Raw genomic sequence first — 6,457 nt, 5'->3', positions numbered from 1 at the left:
AACTAACTGATGTGTCCATGATCCACAATAGCTGCTCAACTCAGGTGAGATCCCTTGGGACCTCCACCTCTAGTTCCTCAAGAACCCTACTTGGATCTGACACGAACTTTCATAAAGTGGAACGTGGAAATCTGAATGGATTCTCTCCCTCATGAATCACCCTTCGCAAAGGAGACACCTCAAGCAATACCTCAACCTCCTCCTGAAACTCCTCCTGCTTCCACTGCGCTACTCTGATCTTCTCTTCTGATCCGCAAGGATCCATCCTTCTTTTCCACAAAAACCGGCACTAGAACACCCCAAGGAGAGTGACTAGGTCGGATGAAACTTCCATCTACTAACTCCCGCAGTTGCTCCTCCAACTCAAAACTCTGCAGGTGCCAACCTGTAGGGAAGGATAGAAATGGTTCTGGGTCCAGACACCACTCCTATTCCAAGCTCTAACTCCCTAACAGATGGTAAACCTGACAGCTCGCCTGGGAATACATCCACGACTTCTCTCTCTAACTACTACTATCACTGAGGCTGGTTCCCGACCCAACTACTAACTCTCCAGCAAGAACTAGAACCCTCTGACAACCCCTCCTACGCACCCTATGAGCCTGACAGGCTGACATCAAACTTCTAGGCAACCTACACTGTCCCCTCCAAAGACTACCTCTGATCCATCCTGTCCTCTGAACCTGGCCACCCAGTCTCTACGGACCAAGGTAGCACCACAAGTAGAAAAACCAAATCCATCCCTCGATTGACGTCCAGACAATCAAGTCTAGGACCTCAAAGTCGAGTGGAAGGCATCTACTCCCAACTGACACAGAACTGGACCGGCAGACTGACTCTGTCACAGATGGATCACACTTGAGTCCACTGACCCAAAGAGAACACTCTAGCCTAGAAGCTATCACTCAACCTCTCGACGGCTCCTAGAGCAACTAAAGAAAGAGAAACTCACTAGGGTTCACAAAACATACACATCAGAACATTCAAAAGTGAGCATACCTGGCACCACCATGTTCGATGTGTCTGCCTCTTGCTGAGCTTGGGTGAAGATCCGAGCTGGAGCTGACGGACCTTCTCCACGGGAACCTGAAGAATGAGGGACTGACCCTCTTCCTCTGCCTCGACCACTAACCTGAACTATGGCTGGAGCTACTGGCTGAGCTGATCTACCTGAAACTGCTTGCTGGGACAGAGCCAGCCTGGGCGCAGTGGGACACTCACGTGCTATGTGTCCTTCCTGTCCACACCTAAAACAAGCTGTCGTTCCAACCCGACAGGCTCCTTTGTGCGGTCTTCCGCACCTCAAGCACCTTGAACTACCTGAGCCAGAGCTTGAGCCACCAAAACCCAAACTAGCCTTCAAATTCTGCCAAAACTTCTTCTGCGACTTCCTGAGACCTCTCTTCCATTTCTTACCTCTCGTGGCAGCTGTACTCAGAGTGGAGGGATCAATCCCTCCTGAACCTGAAATCCTAGAATCCTGGGTCTGAGCATTCTCCTGAGAATCTCCCATACCTTCTTCAGGTACTCTGACTCCCATACTGACATCCCTTCTCTGAACATCCATCTCCACTTCCCTCATACTAGCTGACATCCTTCTTGGAGCCATTCCTTCTCTGCTTGCATCAAAAGACCTTCCAGGGTCCCTTGATGTTTCCCATCTGCTAACTCCCCATGACTGCGCTCTTGGTAGAGCAGGGGGAAAGGTATCCAAACCTTCCCTCTCAGATGGAACTCCAGTCGATTCCACAGATCGACGAGCACCTCGCATTCTGGCTCCTCTGAAGAACAACACACAAGCATACAAACAACATCAGCATCATACGGTCCATGTGGAAACACATGAACCTACATCATACATACATAGCATACATAACATTAATGCACATGCATAAAATCATGGCATTACACATCATCATCAAGACAGGACTCTACATCCTATCCTAGTGGACATGATTCTACTCTTGATCTTTCTTATTGTGCTTGCCCTTCTATGACCTCTAAGCCAACCTCTTTCCGATGTGCAAGACACCGTACTCTCGAGGCCCAAAGCTCTGATACCATTCTGTAACAGCCCGGAAACCGATACCCCTCTGTAACGGCCCGAACCGCCACCGGCGCTAGGATCCAGATCGGCTTAAGGCCGCCGGGACCCGCAGTAAGCCAAACATACATACTATTTCCTGGTCAAATCCCTTACATGATTAAAACTTAACCATAAAAAACATGAAAACTGAACATCTGTTGAACCCAAACCTGACCTGTGCATGTATCCTGACATGAAACATACATCATAAAATCATATAATCATAAAACCTCCACTGGAGTCCTCATTATATATTCCAATGGGGTAACATTACATGCCTCAAGTTTGGTTCTCAACTCAACATATAACATAAACATAACCATGCATTAACAGGGACCAACCAGTCTATAGGGCCAAGCACACTCTAATCCATAAACATAAACTCTACTATCGGTTACATACATTACATCAACTTATGTTACATGTCCACTTCTAAAACTACTAAACTGATACATAAACATAAACTATTACATAAAACACGCGTCTCTTAATCTTTACCCTGCTGACTTCTGAGCTCTGACTTAAACCTGCAACACTGGGGTTAGGGGAAAGGGGTGAGCTAAAAAGCCCAGTGAGTAGAAACAGAGAAAACAGTTCATTAATTATAATTTCATTTTACTAAAAACATTTGCTTTAATTCCTCCATTTTTAGGTATATTATTATTCATTTAACTTCTTCTTGTTCATGCTTTCATGAAATGCATCACAACACAGAGAAATCACATAATCTTGTCCGTCTCGGGGCTTATGCAAGATTTATTCCCCACGGACCCTGGTTTCTGAGAGTCTGTCTTTTCGCATGCATCTTTCCTCTCAGAGGATGGACATGACATCAAAAATCCCTCTGTCGGTGCCCGGCTCCCCCATAGGAGCTCACAAAGGCCTGTAACATACATGACATGGTGTCTGGTCCACAGAGAGCTCACATGGACTTTCCTACATGTACTTGTCCGGCTCTCAAAGGACTAAGACAAGACTCGTGACAGATATGGGCTATTGAAGTCGCCTCGGTCCACCCTTCCTCAACATCAACATGAAATAATGCAATGCAACATATTCGTGAACTAGTGCAATCAACCTACTATACATAATCATGATGCATGCTCATGCTTTAGGCATTAGATTTTGTGCATAAAAGATTAAGTTTAGTTCTACTCACATCCTGGCAGACGCCGACTGACTCTGCAACTGCTAACACTGATGGCCTCCTCGATCCCTCGGGTCCGATCCTACACAGGTGGACTCGAATGAGGTGCCAAACACATTCTAACAACTCATAAACAACTCCCCTAAAACCCCTCTAAACATCACTTAAACATGCATAGAAAACACCCAAGAAAAGGCTGGACAGGGCACTTTCGGCGGCACCTTCGGCGGCCGAAAGTCCCTTCCAGAGACGAAACTCGGGTAGGTTCGGCGGCAGGTTCGGCGGCCGAAACCCTTGGACAGAAACGAAAGTCCCTCCTTCGGGGGCACATTCGGCAGCCTAAAGACTGCCTCCCATGCAGGTTCGGCGGCCGAAACTCCTTTCGGCGGCCGAACCTGGTCCCCTCTGGACGACAGGTCCGATTCTGCCAAGCCAAAAACCAAACTCAACATACCCAAATCCTTACATACTCTCTCCCAACATGCATACTCACTCCCACAAGCATAAAGGAGCATAAACTAACATAAACTCCTCAACAAAAACATCACATAACATACATTGGGTATAAAACCCACATAAACCTTAAACATGCATTTTCTACCCAAACTTAACCATCAAACTCTATAAAACTTACTTAAAACTTCATTAAACATAAGGAAAAGCAAGGATCTACACTAACCTCTTGGAGATCGAGGGTGGTGTGACCCCTAACTCGGAGGTGTGGAGAATCCAAGCTCCAAAAGCTCCAAGCTCCCAAAACTCCCTTTAAGCTTTAAATCTTCAAACACAAGGGTAGAAATCATGAAAAACTTGAGAGATGGGTAGAGAAAACACGAAAACGACCAAAGGAAGGCATAAACTCACCTGAGCTCGTGAATGGGGAGAAAACTCACCCATTTCCGATCTGAGGGCCCTTTATAGGTGGCCTGGTCGAAGACCTTCGGCAGCCTAACGTGCCCCCTAAACTCATGCATGTTCGGCGGCCGAACTTGACTTTCGGCGGCCGAACCTTGGCTCGTTTAAACAAGACTTTCGGAGGCCAAAGGCGCTCCCGAAGCCTTTCCATGTTCGGCGGCCGAACTTCACTTTCGGCGGCCGAACCTGGCAATTGCCTCCTTGGTCTTTTCCCTTCAAAACTCAATTCTCTTTCAATTAAAACCCTTAAAATCATTTGAAAAACATTTTAGAAAACACATTTTACCCTTCTAGAGAGATCCAACACCCTAGATTCCGCCGGAGGGCAGGAATTCCGATGCCGGATTCTAGCCGGGTATTACATTCAATGGAACAATTGGTACTCACTCTCACCAGACTATTCCCTTAAAGTGGGAGGTCAAGGGTTCGAGTAGTGGGGGAGGCGACCTAATTTCCAAAGGGAAATTTGGGCCAAATCCACTTGGGGTAAGATGGGCCGTAATGGCTCTCCCGAGGGACAAATCCTGCCCGGATCCCGTGAGGGTGAGGGGATGTTAAGAGCTGCTCACGTGCCGTGCGAAAAGGGCCGGGCGTGGGTGGTAACAGTGCCGTGCGAAAAGGGCCGGGCTGTTACATAAAAAGGCGCCTTTTTATGTAACAGCCCGGCCTTCCTCCGAGACCGGCACTGCTACCACCCACAGCCCGTGACCTCCTTCGGGCCCCGCCACTGTGAGCAGCTCTTAACATCCCCTCACCCTCACGGGATCCGGGCAGGATTTGTCCCTCGGGAGAGCACCTACGGCCCATCTTACCCCAAGTGGATTTGGCCCAAATTTCCCTTTGGAAATTAGGTCGCCTCCCCCACTGCTCGAACCCTTGACCTCCCACTTTAAGGGAATAGTCTGGTGAGAGTGAGTACCAATTGTACCAATGGAACAATTGGTACTCACTCTCACCAGACTATTCCCTTAAAGTGGGAGGTCAAGGGTTCGAGCAGTGGGGGAGGCGACCTAATTTCCAAAGGGAAATTTGGGCCAAATCCACTTGGGGTAAGATGGGCCGTAGGTGCTCTCCCGAGGGACAAATCCTGCCCGGATCCCGTGAGGGTGAGGGGATGTTAAGAGCTGCTCACAGTGGCGGGGCCCGAAGGAGGTCACGGGCTGTGGGTGGTAGCAGTGCCGGTCTCGGAGGAAGGCCGGGCTGTTACACTTTCGGCCGCCGAACATGCTTGTGGAAGCAGCCTTCGGCTGCCGAAGCTTGCCCCCGAAAGGAGACTTTCGTCTCTGTCTGGGAGTTTCGGCCGCCGAAAGTGCCGCCGAACATGCATGAGTTTCTCCTCTGTCTGGGAGTTTCGGCCGCCGAACCTGCCTGACTTTCGGCTCTGGAGGGACTTTCGGCCGCCGAACCTGCCACCGAAAGTGCCCTGTCCAGCCTTCCTTTGCATGTTCTTGCATGGATGTTTTGAGGTGTTTTAGAGGGTTTTTGGGGGATGTTTTCAGAGTCATGTTATAGTATGTTGGTCCCTCATTTGAGTCTACCTGTGTAGGTTCGGACCCGAGGAACCGAGGACCTCAGCAGTGAGTCAGCTGCTTCAGTCAGTGTCAGAGCTAGCCAGAGGTGAGTAGAATAACTCTTTATGTTTCAAGTAAATAAATCAGTTTTGAGCATGTTCATGCATCACGGATGCCATGTGATATTTTAGGTTGTTTGCATTAGAAATCACGAATATGTCGCATTGCATAATATGTTGTTGATGTGGATGAATGTTGAATGATCCATTAGCCCTCATATGTTATGACGTGATGATATGATATGGAAGTCCAGGTGTGGCCTGCACTATGCCCCTGGCACTATGTAAGAGAAAGACCGGATGTGGCCTGCACTACGCCCCCGGCACCATTGGTTATGTATGTTATGTTATGTATAAGAGAAAGACCAGGTGTGGCCTGCACTACGCCCCTGGCATGATTGGAATATATAGAGGGCTAAATGGTGACAAGTTCATCCTTGATATGATTAGTTGTGATGTGACGCATTTCATGATAGCATGTGTTTTAAATGCTTTATTATTCTGCTCACTGGGCTCTAGTAGCTCACCCCTCTCCCAAATTCCCCAGGTTTGCAGGTACAGGGTAGACCAGGAGGTCAGCAAGAGTATTGAAGTCATTTGTATGTAATAGATAGAATGTGGACATGATAAAATGTAAAGTTATGAATAGTTATGTAATGTAATGATATTGAGGATTAGAGGTTGTGTTTGACCTATGTGTAAGGTATCCCTTTTAATGCATGATCCTAGATCTTTTATG

This window comes from Manihot esculenta, chromosome 5 (genome assembly GCF_001659605.2).
Source record: "Manihot esculenta cultivar AM560-2 chromosome 5, M.esculenta_v8, whole genome shotgun sequence".
Classification (NCBI taxonomy): Eukaryota; Viridiplantae; Streptophyta; class Magnoliopsida; order Malpighiales; family Euphorbiaceae; genus Manihot; species Manihot esculenta.
The sequence above is the reverse complement of the archived record's forward strand: the minus strand, read 5'-3'. Positions refer to the sequence as shown.